This window comes from Lagopus leucura, unplaced genomic scaffold (genome assembly GCF_019238085.1).
Source record: "Lagopus leucura isolate 7727_CA_CO unplaced genomic scaffold, USGS_WTPT01 Super-Scaffold_100001, whole genome shotgun sequence".
Classification (NCBI taxonomy): Eukaryota; Metazoa; Chordata; class Aves; order Galliformes; family Phasianidae; genus Lagopus; species Lagopus leucura.
The window spans coordinates 49,686,187-49,709,880 of NW_024962262.1; the positions used below are offsets into that span (position 1 = coordinate 49,686,187).

A 23,694-nucleotide genomic window follows, 5' to 3' on the forward strand; every position below is an offset into this window, starting at 1 on the left:
GCCACAGAAACAGATCAGAACGTCAGCATTAAACCTCAGAAATCTTCCTGTAGCAGGTTGATCCCTGCAGATCTATTGCCATGCATATCCCTGGCCAAGAACTCAGGAAAACTCATCCCTAGAGCTGCAGCCTATAAAACAGACACCACACACACAAACTCCCGCATAAGGACTGCCGAAACACGTTTATTTATATTTATTTAAATTGAGGAAAGGTGCTGGTGTGTCTAACACTGCAATTTGCAAGCAAGAATTCTCAGTGTTTCTAAATTCGTAGGTTTTCTCTTATAAATAGAAAATGTTTCTAACTGTAGGAAGTAAGATACTGGTTTGGGCATACAGGGTGTAACATCTTACTTTGACATCCATTATTTGACAATATATTCCAGTGATGTTTTCTCTAAAAACCCTGCCTCTCCTACACATGGGATCCTTGTTATCCCATAAAGTAATGCTATGGGCTGCACAGAATAATGCTGCATGGAGCACCCTCCTTTGCACAACCAAGTGGGAAGATTAAAGTGCAGGGCAGGCCACGACAGAATGTGGTTTCTTTCCTTTCCATGTTTTTGGGCTCTTCTTTTTTTTCTGGCCATCAGTAGCAGGAGGGGAATTGTGTGGTTAAACTGTTATCAGCATGACCTCTTAGAGCCAGCATTATGCTCCAGCTGCAAAAACAAGACTGCCTGAGACTTGTATCTAAGACATCTAAGTAAGCTTCCCTATTTGCATTCACCATGAATTCTTGGCCCAAGGTATGGGCTTGGGCTATTTTAGCAAGTGGAAGTGGGATGATGTGCTGTAAGAAGCTCTCTCTCCAATAGGGCCTGACCAAGAAGAAATTGTTTCAAATTATTATCAGGTGAGCTGTTCCAGCTGGTTGCTTCCAGACAGGACAAATCACTACAGCCCAGCTACCTTATATTCTCTCCCATCAGCTTGTAAAGTGTTTAAAATATCACTGTTACACACTAGCAGAATTTCACAGTTTACAGTAAGTTGCTGCATACCCTTAGTCAGGAGGAGCGTGTCTGCCTGAGAGTGCTGTACTTTCCTGACCCAAGCACTGAACGGCCAGATCTGCTAGAGCTGAGGCAGCACAGAGTCATTTGCTGTGGCCTTGCATTTTATATTGGCAATCAGGAATGGACACACAGGTTTCCAGGAAGGGAAGAAGGGCTCCAGCCATGGTACCTCACAGGAATTCATCAGAAACCATTACATTTCACTGCTGCAATACAGAGGGGGTGCTGCAAGGTGGCAACTGCCCATCTGGTGGCTAAGCTGGTGAGATGCAGCCCTTGGTAGATTATGGCTCTTAATGACTTCCCAGCTCAGCAGGAGCTCTGACAAATTGCTTCTCAGACCTCACAGAATGAGGGCAGCAGTAAGTGAAGCTATGTGGGTTCTGGGTGTGGCTGCTGACAGGGTTTGGTGCTGACCCGAGCTGGTCATGATGACGGTCATGGTGAGGGGAGCTGGCTACTGGGGAAGCTTATTGTACAGGGCTGATTCAACTAGCTCAATGGGGAAACCATCTGCAAGCTGTGAGATGAAGACTTTGTAGAGAAACCACTTGCAGGCCACCAGGCAAAAGGAAAAAAAGATTTGTTCTAGTCTTCTTTTTAAAGTAAGTCCCACAGACAGTGCAACTCCGGGCAGCAAAAGCAAGCAGCCCAGGTCGGAGCTCCTTTGAGGAAGGAAAATGTCCAATTGCATCTCAAGAAAGTGCTAAGCTCTCGGGCCGGTGAAGAAAAGGAACTGAGAAGAGAGGAGGAAAAGCACGGCACGTACACGGGCAGACGCTGACCCCTGCTGGCAGCCTCACCGCCTGCCAGAAACGGGATTTCCCCCAAATGAAAAAAGAGCAGACGTTTTAAAATCCCTAGCCACACGAGGATAGTTCCTGCTGTAGGAGTCATCTGGATAAAATAGCTATAAATAGCTAGGAGGCAGAGTTTCTGCATAGGCAGGAATGGTCTCATAGAGCTTTTGTGCACAGATGAGGAAGGAAATGTTTTGTATCTATCTTGAGGTCATCAATAGCAGTGGGCAGTTGGATTAAGAACTGGGGAAAAGAAGAAAAGAAAAAAAAAACACAGTTTATGGCTTCTCATTCCATCAAGCTGATGATGCCATTGACACAGAGATTCCCATAACTGTCCAGATGGTAACTGAGCACCTTGTTTGAGAGTTTCAGTTCCCCATGTAAGTTCCACTCCATGAGAAAAGATATTCCTCAAAATTAGTTGTTGTGCTTTGGGTTTGGGAGCTTTGTTTCTGTTTTTGTTTTGGTTTGGTTTTTTTAAGAAAAAAAAAAAAAAAAGATCCCTGAACATCTTTATGACAATGCTCTGCTCTTGCTCACTGCTTAGTCTAAGAAGTGAGTCTGGGGAGGGTTTTTGCAAGAGTCCTTGCTGAAGGAATAATTTAAGTGAAGAGCTATCAGTTTGGTCTTTAGGAACAGGGAGTACTGCAGGCAGAATGACAATAGAACAGGACAGCTGCTGGAAGGGAGGAAGGGAGGGAGGGAGGGAGGGAGGAAGGAAGGAAGGGAGGGAGGGAGGGAGGAAGGAAGGGAGGAAGGGAGGAAGGAAGGGAGGAAGGGAGGGAGGAAGGAGGGAATGGAGGAAGGGAGGAAGGAGGGAAGGGAGGAAGGAGGGAAGGGAGGAAGGGAGGAAGAAGGGAAGGGAGGAAGGGAGGAAATCCCAGCTAAAACAGTAATTTCCTTTTTTCTTTCCTATTTCATCTGCCTAAGTGATTGATTCAAAGCGTGTTCGAGTCAGTAGGAGGACTTTTAAAGCGTCTTATAAGATCATAGAGTTATAGAATAACTAAGGCTAGAGAAGACCACTGAGATCATCTAGCCCAACTTCAATCCATCCTCACAATGCCCACTTACCACGTCCCTCAGTGGCACATCCACACAGTTCTTGAAATCCTCCAGGGATGGTGACTCTACCACCTCCCTGTGCAGCCTGCGCCACTGCATCACCAGTCTTTCTGAAAAGAGCTATAGAGAACTAAGCAACAGTACTTTGTAAGGTTAAGTCCCCAATTTATGGCCTAGATCCTCACACAGCCCAGGGAGTGAGAGAGGAACAGACCACCATTTGAGACTCAGCACTTGAAGCAGGATAAGTGCACTGTGCTCCAGAAATGTCTGCACCTCCTGCTGACTGCCAAGGGATGTGGGAGTAAAGGAGTTGCATACTAGAAAGATATCTCGGTTTAAATGAGATGATTCTCATCAAGTATCACAAGATTTGTGTCATGGAATGCAGTCATTGGAAATAAGAAGCCTGTACCATGAAGAACTTTGTACAGTTACTAAGACCAATATGGAGTCTCAGCCGTTTGAAGATTTAATGCTGTCACATCTCTGAAACAGCACAGTTATTAAAGTGTTTGATGTTTATCTGAGCAAGTGAAAGGAAAAGGAAAAGAAAAATGAATGTCAGTGTTAATACAAGCCACTGGACAACTTGATCAATTCAAGCACAATATTTTTGTGCAGTACAAGGGCTGTGAGGCACCCTCACTGGAGCCAACAAAGCAGCAACATCACTGCCATGTAAGCTTATGTGTCTAAAAACTCGAAGTACTATGTTAAAAGGAGGCTGTATCAGAAGGAAAATGATATAATATTCAGATTTTTTTTTTATTTAGGGCTTGGTCTTCTGGAGAGGAGAAGACATCCTAGAAGAGACTTGCAAAATGTAACTGAAAATCATTCAGCATATGCTCTTTGCTTTGATCAAGAGACGCTGAGAAACTAAGCAGGTTTGAAAGGAAAAGCAGTGTCTTTGCTATTACGATTCAAATGCAAACCCAGAGAGGGATTTCTTCCCTCCTTGAGCTCTGCAACCTTTTTTTATGCCATCAAGGTAGTGTTTCTGTGTTCTCTCAAAAGTGACATCAGTAGCAAATACCACGTCTCCAGAAAGCTAAATAGCCTGCTGGGATGCCGAAGGGCTTTCACGGCACTTCTGTGTAAGAAGGTGAAATGATTGACACTGATGAGGAAAACTCCAGCACTACAGCCTCGCTAGAGGGCTTTTAAGAGTGTAATACTTCTCTTTGGCACTGTCATAACTGATCATTATATATTCGTGGGAAAGCACTGGGGTCTCATGTTCTCAGATCACCCTAAAGAGCAGCTGTGGGCAACTACTGAGGTCAAGGTGAATAACATCTGGCTCCACGGTCCCACTAGGGTTTGGGCCTCGCCAACTGCTAGAAGGAAAAGCAGCACAGGGAGACCACAGGAGAGGCAGAAAGGCTGTTGGAGAAGACTATTCTGAAATCTGAAATTACTTATAACTGGTCCTTGTTAAAGATTGCTGGAGCTGCTATTTTTACTTTGGGTTTCTAACCCAAAGACATGTCTTCAGACATGTCAGACTAAGCATATAGCAGTGTTCTGTTCTTCTATTTGTTGTGTATCGAGGTCTTTAAATCCTTATAAACGACTTGTACAATTTTCTAGTAGCAAGCAACCAGTAGGAAGAGGTTGATAATTGACACTGTATTTTGAACTCATTCAAACAAGCCTGGTTATTTTCAGTTGTGTTTAAGGAAAAAATAAATCACCAAGCTGAGAAGGAATACAAACATCAAAGGCCATTTTTTATTTTTATTATTTTATTATTTTATTAGCCCATATTCTGCTAATAAATGTTAGAAGTTCTTAACAAATGACTTTCAAGCTGAAGACCAGGCTCCCTAAAATGAAGTGCAGAAAAATGCGTTATTGCACCCAGAATGACATGTCCAGATGATTGTTATTCCCACAGTGTCAATCTTTCTTGTGTCTAACTTGATAAACTGCAAGTGCTTGGAATTGCTGCAGCAGTTAGAATACCGATAGGAAATAAGTGTTCATGTCACATTTCTCATGTCCGCTGTTAGCCTAAATTTACTTCGTAGAAAAGATGATGATAAGGAGTCTCTTTGAACAAAGGAATTAGAGCATCCATATGACTTCGCAGCTGTGCCATGGAAAAAGATAATACCAACAAGTGCAGAAGAGCAGAATTCATGGTACTGCTGGTTTCTCTTTTATTTTGAATATGCATCAAAGCAGAATAAAATACGACTTTTTCCTACAGAACATAAGTGGAGGTAGCAGTGACAAAGACACAGCTCTAGCTTCTCTTTTCATCCTAACATCTATTAGTGTGGGGTTTGCTTATGCAGTGTTCTTTAGCACAGCAACTATTTCAGTGACCAACAAAGCAGCATGCTGGGTACAATTATATTTTTCAAAATGAATGTAAATATTTATGCACTTCTTTTACTTTGCTGCAGGTGAAAATAACCGACCCATCATTTGTTGACACTGGCCATAATAAATCTAAGATAATTAAACCAAGAAGGGACAGTAAGGGAGTTTGTTAAGTATTTTGTGTGTATTCATTTCCATGTTCATTGGTCCAAAATTGGAGATTTTGTTGACTTTGTACAAGTAATTTGTTGGCAAAGGATATTTATGTGCATATTTATGTTATGTGGTTTCATGGCTCTATTCAGAACTGTTACCACAGTGCCTCACTCTGAGATAGATAGCAAACAGCAATGCATTCTAGGAGCCAGACTGACCACTGTAAATGGGCATAGATATTCTGATTTCAAACATCATTAGTATCACTAGTACTTATTTTTCTTTCCAAGATAGCCAAAGGGATTTGATTCAGTTTTTCTTTCATTTCAGCAGAGTAGGGCCAGACGTGACTAAGCTAATAAGTTTCAGTTTGGAGTATTTTAATAACCTGTGGTACTAATTAAAAATCAACCAATCTGAGTAAGCAAGGATGAAAACAAAAACACACGTACTTACAACTTACTTTTCTGGAATTTGGTCACTCCATTAGTACCCGACTGCCATACACTTCTTTATAACTGCCTTGTGTTGCAAATGAGCCTGCTTTTATATACATTTCTACTTCTTAGATTCAAAGGGAGTACAGCATCATCAATGAAAACTAGTGTGTTCATGCTGTTGATTGCATGGTTCACGTTACAGTCCAGACAAATTCATTAATTTCTCTCTCAGCTTAAAATGTTATTACAAAACCAAGAGGCTGAAAGCACACACAGTGAGAGGTAGATTTGTGAACCTGGCGGCTTTCTGGAGTGCAAAAGCTTATGAAAATCCAAATCCAAGCTAAAATGTATGGAATGTGAGCCTCGGGACTTTAACCAAAACAAATGGAGGCTAGTGAGAGTCCTTCCACTGTCTTCACTCGACTTCACATCCAGCCCTTCTAAGATATAAGACAGGCTGGTAATGCTGAGCTTGCAAGATATATTTGCTTACAGATAGAAGGTGTCTGGCTCCATGACTCTGAAGGAAAACTACGCAGTGCACCCCAGGGCCACAGGATTAAAATCATACAGAGAAAGTGCACATACCATGCTGGCAAGGTGCTCCCAGGGGCACTCAGAAGGGAAATGCTGGAAGGGAGGGATGGCAGAGCAGCCCCTCAGGCCCACAGCAGGAGGGAAGGTCTAGCAGCAGGAATGCTGTTTCATTTCCATTCTCTGGAACTGCTCTACAGTGGAAATTTGGTAATGAATGACTTTATTTATGTATCCCTAGGAAGAAGATCATTTGAATGCTGCACAGAAGCAAAGCTTTCCTACCGCATTAAAAAGAAAAAGCAAGAGAATCTCCAACGTGACAAAGCAACTTAATTGTTCCAGCAAATAAGGATTGCTTTAAGCATTTGGGAGTGAAGCCAAAGCCTAGGAGCCACCACCAAACTGGAGATGAGGGTCAAGATTACTGTTTCCCACTTCACTCTCTGCTTGTCTCATGGCAAGAGTGGGCCTTGCCTTCAAAATAACACTTACCAAGTAAGATCTCCTCAGCAAAGCTGTAAATTATTTTGAGATCCTGAGGCAGACAGCACTAGAAAGTGCATTGCAGTAGCAATACTTACTGCATTTTCTCAGCAAAATATTTGCACTGTACATAAGAGTACACCAAACTATGTTTTACCAAAACGGGCAATGAAAGTGGGCTCTGCATGCTGATTATATTAACCAAACCTCCTCTGATGAATGCTTATGTTCCTAGGCATTCACATGTATTCACAAGACTATATGTTCCTCTGCAGAAAGCTCATTGCACCAGAGATTCATTAGCAAGTCATTCTGTGAATCCCAATAAACACTGTGCCCTCCCAGTCTCCAGAAGGTCTGAAGCAAGCATGCATTTCTGAAGCAGCTGCTTAAAGATCTGAGGGAAACTTGGCTGGAGGAATAGCCACATGATCCTCCAGCTCCTTTAGAATTTTTGGCTTTCAAACACTAAGTCCAACGTGATCTGACAGCCTTATACAATTGAAAACTCAAAATTGACCAAACAGGCAATGCAACATTGGGAAGATTAAGCGTAAGAGAGAGGCAGACATGCATTTATCTTTCCCATTCTTTCTTTCAATTTCTTACCCCTTCTTTCTTTACTTCTTTCTTTCCTACTCCTCAGTAGAGATTTTTAGGCTCTACCTACTGAAACTGAAGTGAAAACTTCCCCTGGGGAATCTGGCTGTTGTGCAGTTCAGTAAGGTGGCTGTGGAGAAGCAAGATCCCTTTCATGACTACGGGGAAAAATCCACACAGGGCTTGTGGCGGCACAGCATTGACACAGTATCAAGGCAGATCCTACTGCATGTAGAGCTGTAAGCTTTTGAGTTCAGATGAGCATGCGTAATTTGAGTCCCAAAAGGAGGAGCTCAGGAACCTATAAGCACAGCCTTTACTGCTTTGTTTTTTCTCTTGCCCTTCATCATCGTGCTCTCCCTTCAAGAATCCGTACTGAAAACTAACTCTTGGAAAATATCATCTGCTATTCACAGAGCAAAACAGGGAGCTAAGAACCTGTAGCATGGCAACTGGATCCACTGTGTTCTTAGTCCCTGACCTTATATTCAGGAGGCAATGACTTATTCCTACTGCGGAGCACTGGTATAAGTACAGAAGGGAAAGGAGACAAAACCATTAGGTCTGACATTCACAATAATTACTCTTCTCCCTACCATAAAAGCAGTGCAAGATGCACTGTAGCTACTCCAGATCCTTTTTTCACAGATAAAGCAGTGTAAATGAGTGCTAGGATTGCTCGAAATAAAGACTATTATCTTCAAGGAGATTATTTGACCTACATAAACTTTGCAGCAATCCCAGTGTAATACAGGGTGTGTTTTTTTACCCTAAAACAACGTTGAAATCTCACCCTAGCAGTAAGAAGAAAGTGGAAGGCGATGATTAGAGAAATTGGTTCATCCCGAAGTCTTTAATTTAATCATGGATCTCACTTTGGGAAGAAACATATTATTCGAAGATATGTATGAATTTCACATCAGATTGGAGACATACATTTCTTTTACTTCGTGCAAGATAATTGCTACGTTGTGATAATTGTTAGATAAAGTATTCTTCCTTTGATTATCAGAGTTCACAGAAGTTACCTCATAGCAGAAACTATTCTGAGTTAACACAGCCGTGAACAATTCTAAATTACTAACTTCCTCTGACATCCATGTAGTCTGTATTTTAAAGCTAAATTTCAGTTATTTGAAAGTATATCAAGCATGTCTGGTGTTTGGGGTGGTAGTTAATTTATTCCTTAGTGAAGTCAGAGATAGCAATGTTTACTACATTCAACTTTTTTGAAAGTGTTCAGGAAGAGTGTTGGATTCAATATGTTAAGCATTTTTTTCTGATTTCTAGGGCTTTATAGCAGTGATTGGGTAGATGCAGAACAATCTTTTTGCCAAAAGGATTGATTTTTCCTGCGGCACTAAAGCCAGAAACCTCAAGGCTGATATCTAGGTTGAGCAGAGAATAAGGTGCTAAAGAAAACTAATTCACATGAAGTGGGGAAAAGCTGTCTGTAGTCTAGGACTTAGTGATAAACATTTCTGAAGCATTTTAAAAGGAATGCAGAAGCTTGTTCCTTTCAAAACATAAGGACATACAGTAATATCTGTTTAACTGAAAGTACTGCATTGGCTGCAACAGTGGTGAAAAGTTTCCCTTTGAAAATAGAGACACATTTAAACACATTTTACATGCCACAAAATTAATGAGATACTCTTTGGACAGTGCTGCCATTTGATTTTTTTATGATAATAAACTGTTTTAACAGAGCTGCGTGGGCCCAATCAGACCAAGGATCTGCATACAGAGCTACACAAATAATAGGAGAAGGAACAAAGACTGCAGTCTGCTTACAGATGGTGAATCAGTACAGTGAGGAGCAGTGGCCCTGCAAGGTGCAGGAAGAACTCAGCCTGCATTCTCCTGCACTGGACTTGCAAGGACAGATGAAATTCCTGAAGGTGGAAGGACAATTAGTGCACAGACATTGAGTTTGTTGTTTTCTTTCTATGTTAGAATTTTTTTTCCCACACAGTGCTGTGTACAGTGCTGATCCCCCCTTTGGGAAAGGAATTTGAAAGAAGGGAAATAGGGCAGAAAATGTACAATGCAAATAATCTGAGGTCCTTACTGTGAGACAGACCAAAGGCTTTTGAGCTGTCCCATTTTTCAAAAATAGATGGACCCACTTACTAGGCCACCTCCACAGAGAGGAAATCTCTGGTACTAAAACACCCTCTAATTTAATGAAAAAGGCAAAAGGAGAACTGAATTTATTTGGCTTTGGCTCCCAGACATCAAACAGGAAGCACGGCACATATTTCATGACTTATGTTCAGCAGTCACATTGATTAATTGCTGAAACAAACTACTGAGGATGGCTGCCTGGCAGCACCTTCCCAACTAGAGTTATCACTGGGACTTCTGCTTAACCAAAACATGCTGCTCTGTCCAACGTTTAAGAAAACTGGTTGAAATGTGGGAATGTGTATTACAAGTGCATGAGTCGGAGTTGGGAGCTCCCTTTAACTCTGAATTCTATGAAAATATGTCTGTACAATTTTCCCTTCAGTCTATTATCTCACAATCGCTTGTGGTTAATTTGTCCAGTTCAGAAAATAAATCAGCATCAACTGAAATTCAGTTTTCAGACCTTGGCTTTGCGGGTCTTTGATTTAAAAGTAAAAAATAAAATAAAAGGTGGGGGGCAGGGAACAAAAACAGTTATCACAGTAGAAAAGTTATCTAAAAAATCCTTACAGTAATCTGTTCCTTTTGGGCCTAAGAAACATTAGGCTTAAAAAATAAATAAATCTTCTAGTTACTAGGATTTTTTTAATATACATTTCCATGCTTAATAAGCAATTCTTCTGCTGGCAATTTTTGTTGAGCACTGTTATTAATAGAGCCACTCCAGCAATGAAATAGGAAGCTGTAATCTCACTCTACATGCTTTGGCAGCCCTTGGCATGGGCAGGATGTCTGAGAGGTACTGTATTCAGACTCTTCCTTTCTTAATAATAATGACATAGATAATAAAAATCTGTCTTCAGAGCTTCCGTATAAAAGGGGAGAACTCATTAACTGAGATGCACACAAAATGCAAAGAGCTCATTATGCTTTTGGGATGAAGATACCAAGTTCAGCCAGACATTGTATTTTAATTGGATTTTCCAGCAATAAGAGCAAAAGACTCTCAAAATGAACCCTCCAAGGAAGGAGAAGAATTGACTCTGCTCTCTCCCTGTGAGCCCCCGCAGCAACTGTGACATTTGAAGATCTTTCTTCCTCATGAATGCACTCACTCTGCAGAGGAAGAAGTTACATCAATGAGTGCTGGTGACTGCAACCTCCCTTCCCTGTCCTAAGGCACTGAACTTACATAAATGCCTTGAAGGGGCTTGGTTACGTGCTTCTCACATCAACCCAACCCTTGTGTCAGTCCTGAAATTTCTTTACCCTGCTTCTCCTTGGGAAACTGATAATATGGACCTCTGTGGCCAAGGGGACCCTGTGAACTTACAGGTAGCAGCAGTGCTTAGGCAGCTACACTGGCAGGAAGGCAGCACTGCTTGCCCAGGCACTCGCTACAGCATGGGCAAAGCCCTGCAGTGGATGTCACCGATTCACATGTGGTTTTAATTCACTGGATAGCAAAATAGAGGATTCTTGCTCAGTTGTAACAGGTAGAAAGCCTAGAGCAGGGCTGCTTTCACACATAAATACTCACCACAGAATGATTCAGATTGAAAGTTAGCCTGCAAAAGGCAGGGCTAATTCCAAACTGACAGCAGATTGCCAAGGGTTTTGTCCAGTTAATTTCTGAATACTTCCCAGGATGGATATCTCTCAGCCTCTCTGCCTGTTCTGTACTTCAGCACACAGTTACCTTACATTCAAGCAGAGTTTTTCAGTACTGCAACTTGTGCCTCTTGCCTCTTGCCTTTCATTGTGCACATCTGAGAAGAGTCTCCTTTCCTCACTTCTGCAAGCCCTTTTGATTGCTAAAGATAGCAATGCAATCCTCTCAAAGCCCTCTCTTTTTCAGGATCTCTCTGGAGATAGACTACAAACTCAAAATCCTACATGCCGCATATTTCATATCCCTGACACTGATGAGAGAAGTGAGTCAATTGGTACATGTAGCCTGAAGGAAGCTAGGGCAGGAGGTCAAAACAATGCCTTACCAGCCAAAATTGTGAGCTCTGGTAGCTCCAAGAAAACCTTTTAAAAACTCTGTCTCAGATGCGCTATGTCTGAACATTGTATCAATAAACTTTATCTAATCATACATTTGAAATCTGTAATGATTTGATATTAAAATGGCCTTAAACTGCAGCAGTATTATAAACCCATCAGCAGCCACACTGTCAGCAGTTAGCCAGACAAGGAATAAAATATGCTGTTCTGAATCAAAAATGCCTCCTAAATACACTGTCTAATGTTTCACCAAGCATTTTAAGGCAGAGACCAGGCTGCCAGTTAAACAGCAGCCCAGCTCCTGCCTCTTGGTTTAAAGGTTCTGTAGGATTCAGATGCACCTTTGTAGAAACCTCCACGATAAAGGTTTACTGATGGCAATAACAGACTCCATGTGTGGTTTTCTATGAAAAATGAAGCATTTCCAGAAATGTTTGCATAAGCCAAGAATTTTGCACAAAACCACAGCTGTCACAACAACTACTAGGTAAGGGCTGTCTCCTGACCTGCTGGTACCTGAAGCTTGCAAAGGAGAAATTGCAAGCTGTGTGTTGATGATCCTTGGATGTGAAAACTCAAGCAAGTTGTCTCTGCAAACCTGGGATCAAGGTCAGGGTGTGCACGCATTCTCTTCAGAGCCTTCCCTCTGACTGAGGCCTCCTTGCCAGTCCTGGAGATGAATGTCCACAGTTGTCATCCACAAAACACTAGGTAGATTCAGTGTCATACATTAGTGCTTCTTCTGATAACTCTTATTCATATCCTAAAGCTGCTTTTAAAAAAATGCTTTGAACAAAAGCTTCGTGACCCTGAAATGGGAAGAAATTAATCCTTATTGAAGTCAGTGCCAAATACTTTCTTCTTTGCATGTCTGGCAAAAAAGAAAAAGTAAGCAATTCTGAAATCAAAATGAAGCTTCATAGATTCAGCAAGGCTGGAGTGACTTAGCTTCTCTGCTGTTCTTATATAAATGCAAATGAACACAACTACTACTATATAATTTAGAGCAGTTGAGATACTGAAGCATGTATGTTGTGACAGTTTTGAGACAATGTGACTTAAGCCCACTTCTGAAACTTGCCAGAGCCACTCCATAAGCAATCATTTAAGAAAGATGCAAAAAATGGTATCAGGAACAATGAGAGGAAGGGTACAAAACACAGTCACTGACAACATCCTCAGCCATTACATCTACAATTCATGCTGAGATCTGGAATTTCATCAGGATGTGGGACATGTAATCTAGGATCATTCCCTTACAGAGATGTGCTCAAATGTACAGTGTCCAACATCCAACCTGAACCTCCCATGGCACAACTTGAGGCCATTCCCTCTCATCCTATCACCGTTACCTGGGAGATCAACTCCCCACCTCACCACAATCTCCCTTCAAGTTGTTGTAGAGAGCAATATGGTCTTCCCTGAGCCTCCTCTTCTCCAGACTGAACAATCCCAGTTCCCTCAGATGCTCCCCTTAAGACTCGTGCTCCAGAACCTTCACCAGCTTCGTTGTTCTTCTCTGAACACACTGCAGGGCCTCCGTGACTTTCTTACAGTGAAGCGCCCAAAACTGAACACAGTACTCCAGGTGCAGTATACAATAATAGTTCAAATATATATATTTGGTGTACACAATGTCAAGGCTGTCCCATGCTGCCCAAAGACAAGTGATCACATGACACATTGCATAAATTAGTACATACCGGCTGAGAAAGAAACTCCCGGAAAAAGAAGCATATAAAAAGTGTCTTCTCATGCACCAAGTCCTACTCAACCCCACACCAAGTTAGGTGAGATTTTAGGTGAAGTTACTCTAGATTTGTTATGGCCAGTTAGCACTAGGTTATTGAGAAAGAGATTTCCTAGGCTCAAGCTAAAGCATTCAATGCTGCTGCAAAGCAGTTTGCCTAGCAAGGAGCTTCAGAGCTTTTTGCTTTCCTATTAGAAGTTGAAGCATCAACTGCACTTGCTTATATCGCATACAGCCAGCCTAAAAGGAAAGCAAAAAGGAGCTCTCAAACATGGCTGAGAGGTAGTAGAGAACTGAGCTAATAAGGAGAGAAGCACGTTGTGAAGAAAAATTTAAGACACGTCTCAGTGAATCTGCTTGTATACTTCTCAGGGCAGCTCAGAGCTTCCCTCTCTCACCCCAAATCCCATGTCCTGCCTTCAAGCCCAATCCCCAGCTCCAGAGCTGTTGAGGTAGCTTTGTTCTTCGTGGCCCTTTTTGGATTTCTGCAGCATGAATTTACTCAGCCACTTTCTGAACCCAGGAAAACATCAAATATTCACTATTTACTGTTGCAAAATGTTCTTGGAGGATGAAAGATCATTGAAAGTGATGCTTTATTGAAAGGTCATTGCTGGACAACTACAGACATTCTGGTTACAAGCAGATTTGAAAGATAGACTCTAAATCATCAAAAGTCTAGAGGCTCCTTGGAAATACAACAGAGCTTTCTGTTCAATCTAAAGCTAAATTTTTATCTGAATGTTCATTCACCCCAGTGATCTGACTTTGGGAATTCAGCTGTTGATATCTACCAGAACCAGCTGTTGGAGCTGTACTTATTTCTGCAGACGGATTGAACCTATCTGTTGTTGCATACCTCTTGGGTCAGCGCAAAGAAGATTGGCAGTCTGTGGTAAGGGCATTCATTTCTTGCGTGGAAGATGCAGCTTGGGATTTCTTACTTCTCTGAAAGACTTGTAGCCCTCTGAAGTCCCACACAGAATAAAAACAATTCCAGCTGGAAGGGATCTCTGGAGTTCACGCAATCCAACCCTTGCTCAAAGGAGGTCTGGCTTCAAAACTAGGTATGGCAGATAATAGACAATTCATGATGGATCAGATGGGCTACTCAAAGCAGCCCAGGAACTCCCTGAGTTTGTGAAAACAGTGTGAGATGAGATATGAGTACAGACGTTGTGCCTCCCACAGTCAAGCATCAACACATCCTCCCACAACAAGTCACCAACACAACCACCAAGGCGTCCTTACTACCAAATTAATTATTTTTTCTCAAAACCAGTGGGAAAGCTTTAGAAATGTTACAGTTTCTGAGGACCAGAAGACTAACTCCAATAGAGGAAGGAATCAGGCAGAGATGGGTATCTCCCTTATTATAGAATCATCTGAGTTGGAAGAGACCTTTAAAGGTCATCTGATCCAACTCCTCTGCAATGAACAGGGACAGTAAATCAGCTCATGAGACTGGTTTTCTAAACCAATACAAGTCCTTGTTTTATCAAGGTACTTCTTCAAAGCTTATCCTCAGCCTCATCCCTGCAAGGCACCACCAGAAACTACACCACATACCAGGCCCCCTAGCAGAACATTTGCTGAAGCTGAGATCATGATTTTTGCAGCAAAGCATACCAGGAGAGAGCCAGGCCCTGGCACACATGACAGCAGCGAGTGTACTTGGCTGACGCTCATTCCTCAGCTGACTGTCCTGATCATTATGTAAAATTCCTCAGCTGGCAGAGCAATGCTTCTAGTGAGATACAGCTGGCCTCAGGAGCAGCTGGAGACAAATTCACAGCATGAGGAGGCTGCATTCCCCCGCATGCTGACAGCAGTCCCTGAGATCCTGCTCTTCCAGGGGCCTGGGCTGTCAGGCAGACAGAGCTGCAGCTCAGGTGATGGATAATTGTCCACTACTGGATACAGAAAAGCATTTTTTTCTCTTGGGTTTCTTAGTAAAACATGCCAGGAAAAATAATTTCAGTATGAAATTGTATCTGCGGGGTGAAGTACCAGCTTATAAATTAAAGTAGCCAGATCCAATGCACTATGCAATTTTAAAGTAAATCAAGCAAGTGCGTGCAAGCACAAGACTGTGGGTTTGGGAGGAAAAAGGTAATATAAATTCAAATACGAAACAGTAGCACAAAAATTAAGGGAGTCTTGCTTTCAGTGGATTATAACATGTTGAGTATTGCTGAAAAGATCAGGTCCTTGGCTGAATCGTGATAGATATTTGGGGGTATATAAGGGTCTTCCAGTAAGTTTTCTTGTGCCTATTAAGTGAGTGTGTTCTGCTGCCTTCTATGCAAAAGTGCTGCTGAAGCCTCTCTTCCCAAAACCGATATCCAGGAACTTTATCTCTGAGATGCAAAGATGTTCCCATATACAACCCCAGACTTCCTATGTATTGGGTTGGTTTTTTCCTTCTTCTGGCAATATTTTTATTCAAGGCTCTGTAGTTTGCCCACCATCCTTCACTACGGCCAGGTGAAAATTTGCCTGTTGATGATGAGAAAGGGCAAAAAAAAAATTACCTAATCAGGAAATGAAGAAATTATTAAGAGTGGTTTATGAAGGTGTATTTTGTATGTGAAAGATAAATAAATAAATAAATAGGTTGCCAGAGCTACAAAACAGGTACAAACTTTCTTAGTTTAAATGCAGCCCTCTTAACCAGAAAAATTGTTGTTTCTAAATAGAATTGGTAGTATTCAAAAGCGCTCTGCGATAGGAACAGGGGTGATAAATATGTACCAGTTCAGCAAATATTTCTGCCTACACAATTCTAGTTATGTTGATCAAAACAAATCTCTAAAGTAGCCATTGGTCATGAGACCTCCACAGCGCTGTAAAATTTGCAGAAGCTCCAGTAATATAATTTCTGCCTGGAATGAAAATTAAATGGTCTATAAGTCACTTAGTGTTAGAGAATCATTCTCACCAATTATGCTGTTTTGCTCAAATCCCCTATAACACTTTTTGGGTGTGTTCAGAGACTGGTACCAAATGTCACCCCTGAATTTCTTCTTTGCTTTCATCTCAGCAATCAACTTCCCAATCAGCTTCTCAGCATCCCTGCTGCAGCTGCTGAAGCTCCTGCCTTGCTGTGCTCACCCCACTGCTCCTGACGTGGCACACAGCACAGCAAAGGTGTAAAGCTGTCATGAGGGATGGCCACTTCTCTGCGCTGTATTTAACGGTTCCACACTAATCCATCACAATGAATCCTAAACAAATCATGTAACTGCATTGGCTTCCTGACTGGGAGGAAAATGTATGCTCTGAGCCCTCCTGGTCTGATGACAGAAGAAAATGAAATTTTAACAAAACAGCCCATGAATAATGGAAAAGAAAATACCACACAGGCCAATAAAATGTTGTATTTGATTTAACATGTCTCAGGGCGACATTTTTCATTGTTTCAATGAAAAGGGCCTTCTATAATGAAGTGAAAGCCTCAGTGGACAATGAAAGGGCAACTGATGTCACCTGTCCAAACTTCTGCAAGACCTATGATATGGTCCCACACCACATTCTTATCTCTAAATTGGAAAATACAAATTCTAAGGATAGACTATTCAATAGATAGGGAATTGATTGAGTGGTCCCAACCAGAAGGTTGTGGTCAATGGCTCTACATCCAAGTGGAGGCCAGCAACGAGTGGCATCCCCCAGAGTTCTGTCTTGGCCCCAGAGCTCTTTAACATGTTCATAAATAACACAGATGGGGATTGAGTGCAGCCTCAGCAAGTTTGCTCATGACATCAAGCAGAGTGCTGCAGATAGAACCATAGAGTCATTAAGGTTGGAAAGGACCACTAAGATCATCTAGCCCAACCCATCACCACCATGCCAATTAACCATGTCCTCTCATCAGTACTTTTTCTACTCTTTCTCATAGGCTCCTGAAATACCAAAGATATGGGGCCGAACCCATTGAAAACTGCAGGATTTCTGCTGGTTTAGGTGTTTTCTCAATAGGTGCCATGAAGATTGTTTCCAAAGGAAAAAAAAAAAAAAAAAAAAAGTAATACATGCCAAAAATCCATTAAACAACCAGAAGATGCTGCATCCTGCATCCTGCATATAAGCAGGTCCACTCATTCATTTGTTTATTTAATTATTACTTCTTATTGTATTACTCATTTGCTTCATTTATTTAATTCTAGGCTATCATTTTTTCCTCTAAGATGACATCCCTTTTTCTGCCTTTTTTTTAATAAGAACATGCTGGGTGCAGTTATATTCTCACAGAGATCAAGAATTTCAATATTTTCAACGAGATCACAGATCTGAAGCATGGAAATGAGAGGAACGTGAAAGCCCAAATGTTGATTTATGAGTGAATAAGTTTATGTTCCACACATCTTTGAGAAAATGGTTTTGGCAGCACTGTACAGCTCTTCTGGTGAACACAGAATGTTTTCTTTCTTCTCTCAGGCAAATTAAAATATCAGCGGGTTCATTTCTCTTTCTTGTTTGATCTGTGCCTAGACCGAGAGATTTTAAAGCGTGTGATGATCCTGCAGTGACCACGTTCAGAATGCAAACATCTGCCAACCGTTACCACAGAATGGTTTCTGAAATAATGCTCCATTTGTCCCCACTTAGAGTAGAGATACACACAGCGTGCAATCCCTAACCATAACAGCTGGTGCCTGTCAAAAAACAGTAGGGCTTTTGCAATGTTTTACCCTCTTTGCCCCAAAATCGTAGCAAAGATCATCCAACCTTCAGCACACAGACTTCAGTAGTTTTCTTTGGTAAGTATAGCAGGCTGACATGGTTTTGTAAAGCTCTTGAAAAAGAATCCGAGTCATCACTGTATCAATAAGCAAACTTTATGGCACTATTAATGATACTCTGCAAATGTAATTTGCTGAAGTCCCAGCAGCTTAATCTGCTCTGTGAGAGAAACAATGACCAAGTCTCAACAGTAAGAACCTAAAGGCTTTCTGCTGTAACAGGATTTAGCAATAACTTTTAATTGGCAGTTCAAAGTTAATCCTCAAGAGAAAATGCGGTCTGGCAAATGCACCCACTCACAAAGAAAAAGAAAAATCATTAGACTGTGGAGTTTTTTCTCAGCATTTCTTCAGCTATTGTTATTGGGAAATTTTATAGGCATAATTGTTGCTTTGTCTCAGACTAACAAGGGTCTTCTTAGCTAATACATTTTATCCATTTTATATTTTATTTCTCTAGCAATGAAAAAGACGGCAGTAAGTTCAAATTTTTCAGTGCTTCTAGTAGAATTTAGCCTTATTTAATGCACTTTCTGAAGGGAAAATCAAAGGCAAATCCCCTCAACTAATGCTCTGCTCTTTCTCTTTTGTCCCTCAGCATCAGTTTCAGATGTCCACACTCTCATATTTTCTTTCCATCTCCACTCAAACAGCATCCCCAAAGGCTTGCAGTGAGGAACCATTTCTCCTCCTCGATTAAGTTGAAGGAAAAGCCCATCACCCAGGCAAATCTTATTAACTCACTGGGATCTGTTCAACTCTAAACTTCAGCAGCTCTGTCATCCATGATTTCCCTTCTTTGTTCCAGCAGTATTTAAGATTAACTCATGGTGAGTTGCTTAACTCAGAATAAAGCATATGGATGCCTTCACTGAGAACTGACAAGGTCCAAATCAGCCTCCTATCAACAGATCAAAGCCCGCGTGGAAAGCTGAGTTGTCGAGAAAAGCACTGGAGCTGCCCTCAAAAAAAAAACCAGAAACACTCTGATGATAAGATATGCTTTGGCAGGAGCTCAGGTTGCAAAATGGCGGTGTTTTCCATGAGTGTTACTGAGAAATATGAAGAAATTCCAACACATCAACTGATCCACCTTTCTAGAAAGGTGCAGCTCTTCAATGCCTGTTTTGCACGAGTACTAGATTTAATTCTCGCAAAAATATATTACACAAATATTCACCGTAACAGTTACGGAGCCAACTTTAAGTGACTGATCCCCTGGCCTCTTGCCTTAACCTTCATTGAAACCCAAATGCTCACATCCAGTTTGTAAAATCTCAAACTCTGAGGAAGGCGGGCGGCTCTGCCCTCATCCTCACGCACCAAATGCCGCGCTGAACAGAGCAGAACAGAACAGCCCATTGTTGGTCATACAGACTGCTTTCTTCCCGGCAGACTGCTCAAACAAGACGAGAAAATCACAACAGCTTGTTAGAAGTACAGCCAACATGAGTAAAATCCATGAAAATGAATGCTTCGGAAAAGTAATGGGAGTACATACATACTTTGTTCATTTTCTATTACATTTTTTCACTTAAGAGATGTGTTCACTCTACACCCATGTGTTGACTAACTATGTATAACTAAGCACATTTTCAAAGCATAAGTTTTATAACTTTAAGTTTAATAAAGTTTAATAAAGTTTAATAAAGTTCCTACTTTACAGTGTTCCTAGCCCAAACTGTAAGCTCAAACTAATTCTTTTATGCATAAATGGAATAGGAAGGGCAAAATACATGCATCAAAAAACACAGCAAGTCTGAGCCTCCAAAGAATCTACAATCTCATGTAAGTAAATTAGAAAAATCTTTTAAATATTTAATATTCTGGGAAAGGCTGATGTTTGAGACAATGCAAAGCTAAAACAAAGTGCAACTAAAAAAAAAAAGTACAGAATTTTATAACATATACCTGATGTGTCTCACTAGTGTTTTAAAATACTGAATGCTCAGGTACAGATGTTTGCTATTTGCAAAGTTCAAGTAACTTTTAATATGCATTATTTGAATGCCCACATAAAAACTCATCCTCTCAAAACAACAGAACTAAGCCATTCTAGAAAAAAAAAAGTGTATTATAGAAAGATTGTATTTTACCTGCTTTTTAGAAGAATTCTTGAAGCTTGAAAATTCTTTTACTTGAAAATAGCAATTCCAAAAGAGAAAAAAAGAAAAAAAAAAAAAAAAGAAAAAGAAAAAAAGTGTACAGGCACTAAAAATAAAAGATCTGCTGAGGGAATTGCAAGATGCCTGTCGTTTGGTGACTACAATATTTATTTGGGTGGACGGCTTTGTTGATGTGGAGTCCAGCTCAGCTGTTTGTAGTAAGCATCTCCGGATAAGGAGAGAGTGACATTACGTCTTGTGCGCTCTCATAAATGAAGCAGGAATTCCCAGATTTGCTGTCACATGCTTTCAGTGAAGAACTAGCACTCGGTTTATACCCAGCCCCACTACTCCCTGCCTAAACAGCACTCGTCTGAAGCCTGAGATAACTAGAACAAGTGGAAAAGATTGAAAGGAAAAACAGATTGGTGTGAGCTTCAGTGAGTAAACGCTTAACATACTGTCCTGAGTTCAGGCAAGAAGCAGGAATAAATATGCTGGGGAGAACAGAGTAGACATAGCCTTTTTAAACTACCATGGGATTTATAAAGGAGCAGATTTAACAGTGCTCACTAAAAAAACTGAAAGGGAAGAAAAATCCAATTCTGTTTTTCCACCATAGGAAAGTACTAAAAAGATTATCCTGACAAATACTCATTCTCATTCTTTATACTGGAATTTCAAAGATCTACACATTGCACTACAAAATTCAATGTGACGTTAGATAAGCACCATACCAGCCAAGCTCTTTTTGCCCTGTCAGAAATAAATTGGTTTAAAAAAAAAAAATCATACTCCTGCCTGTCTACAGTCTCTACAAAGTATGTGCCAACTGAAAGAATGAATGCTACATTAATGATAGCTATAAGCAGAATAGAGAAAAGGAAGATAACATAAAATCCATTCTTCACTAAGAGAATGACACTATTGACATTTTGCCATACAGAATTGCACATTATTAAGTATTAACAATGATTTTTGTTGGCTGAGCCTTCTGAAAGAAGCAATTGTTCTTCAGAGATGAACAACTACTTTGACCTTCCATGACTCAAGGCAGAGATGAACACTTCCAACTCCACTCATGATTATCCATAAGGTCATCAATAGTTACATTCAACGTTCTCTTCTGATGTAAATCCAAAGCCTGTTCCTTCTCTCTTGTTGTTGTGAAGGTGCTCCGTACATGAGTCTGGTGAGGAAATGCAATAAGGTGGAGCATCACCCAATTTCTGTTACACTGTTCCATTTGTACTGTTGCTGGATATTATTAACTATTTAAAAATACACATTTTAGTGGTTAGGTTTTTTTGTTGGTTGGTTGGTTGGTTGGTTGGTTGGCATTTTAGGTTGTAGAGCACATGTTGCTCTACAAGGCTGCTCTTTTGCTGTAAAATATGTTCCAGTTAAAAACAACAACATGACAGTTGTTGAAAGCTCTAGGAAGTTATTGACAGATCTGTAACTCAAGAAGTGCCCAATCATGTTTTGTGAATGTAAATCTAGTTATACCTTTTCTATAAAGGCCTTTTGCATAAATGTCAACATCAGTACCATGAAAACAGCAATTTAAAGGTATCTTATAAGCACAGGTGATATTCCATCCAATTTCAAGGAGATGAGTTGTACTGGTTTGGGGTGCATTAGAGGCTGGAGCCCTGCGGTCCTAGAAATGTCCTGCTGACAGGAAGCCGTGGATAAATTCTTTATTTTGCTCTGCTTGTGCAGGCCCTTTTAGCTTTACTTCTTAAACTTTGTCTCAATCCATGAAGTTTTCTCACTTTTGCCCTTCTGATTCTCTTCCCAATTCTGCTGGGAAGGGTTAAGTGAGAGGCTGTCTGAGTGAAGCTTAGCTGTCTACCAGAGCTAAATCATGTGGGAAACCAGTATACCTTTTGAAGATGATACCAAGAAGAAAAGGATCCTTTTATTAAGATAAATGATTCACTTCCATCAATGTTATCGTTTGTCTGTGTTTCCATTGCTTAGATGCTCCAGTTGTGGCTAGGACCCCAAAGCAGGAGATGCTGCAGAAGCATAGAAAAAGATTGAATTTCCATCTCTGCAGGTGATGTGCAAGACACAAGTTAGCAAACACAGTCAGAAGTGGCAAAGACATCACCAACCAGCATAGTAACATCATATCAGAAAGGCGCGCAACTAAGGGGTGAAGACTACCCAATTTACCATAAGAGTTCACCAAACGCCCATCACTTCGTTCAACCTGCTACATCAATATGATAACCCAGAGCAGAGGAGCTGAGGGGAGGCCTGAAGGCAGCTGCAGGGAGCGGAGGGGCAGCGCTGAGCTCTGCTCTGTGTGACAGCGACAGGGCCCGAGGGAACGGCATGGAGCTGTCAGGGGAGGGCAGCTGGGGGTCAGGGAAAGGGGCTGCACCACAGGGCGGTGGGCGGGGAACGGGATGCACAGGGCTGTGGGTATGGCCACCAGTGCTGGAGTTCAAGGGGTGTTTGGACAGTGCTCTCAGACATAGAGTCTGGATTTGGGGTGGTGCTGGGTGGAGGCAGGTGAGCCCCTTTCACCTCCACATATTCTGTGATTGTATGGTTAACAGTGGATGGCCAGACAGAAATCCCAAGAATTCAAAATAAGTATTTCCTGTGAAGTTTATACCTCTGTGGTAGTTTGACCTTTCTGGTTGCCAAACACCTACTCAGCCACACTCTCACTGTACATCAGCAGAACAGGAGGAGAAAACAAGATGAAAACCTTGTAGGTCAAGATAAGAACAGGACAACCACTTCACCAATTATTGTGATGGGTAAAGCAGACTTGACCTGGGGAAAAACAATTTAATTTACAGTTAGTAACAGAGCACTGAGAAAAGCAGACGAACACAACTTCCTTCCCACCTCCTCTTCTTCTCAGCTTCAAATTCACTCCTTCACTTCTGGTTCTTCTCCAGCCTAGTTCTCTTGTTAAGCTTAAGGGAAAAAAAAAAAAAAAAAAAAAAAAAAAAAAACAGCATAGTAATGTCATGTCATACAATTGCACCAGAGAAAGTTATGCTTTCGTGTCTCAGATATCTAAAAATAATTCATTTAGTACATAGCTGAGGTAATAGAAGGAACATCACATACTGGGAACAAAATATAAACAAAAAATACAAGTAAATTATGAAATTATGTCTGCAAAAGATTTCAAAGAGAAAACTGTGATGTTGCTCAGTTTGATTTAGGATTTCACGTCCATAAGGCTGAACAGTGAAACAGAAGCTAACTGCGGTCTGGACAACACAGCTGGGAACCAAACCAGGCTTGGTTTTAGCTTTTGGTCTGCCCTCAGAGCAAATACAGGACTTTTAGCATTTTCCGTAATTGCTTTTATGGAGAACACTACCATGCAGTCCTGTTTTTCTTATAAAGACACATAAATAAATAAGGTCACTGGTCTCAGCAAGTCCCAGCTGTAGCCCTGGAGCAAACATTATTTCCTCAGTAGGGAAGAAGAAGCCTACAGACAGGCTGGCCATTGTGTGAAAGTCATGTA

General features: G+C 41.2%; 1 protein-coding gene across 1 annotated transcript in view; it reads right to left on the reverse strand.

Annotated features, from left to right (window-relative positions):
- OCA2 (OCA2 melanosomal transmembrane protein) overlaps positions 1-20,228 on the reverse strand; it is a 177,617-nt gene extending 157,389 nt beyond the window's left edge. Inside the window, exon 1 of the mRNA XM_042867669.1 lies at positions 20,178-20,228. The gene's annotated coding sequence lies outside the window, so the exon portion shown is untranslated. The remainder of the gene's footprint in view (positions 1-20,177) is intronic.
- Positions 20,229-23,694: the final 3,466 nt, after the last annotated feature.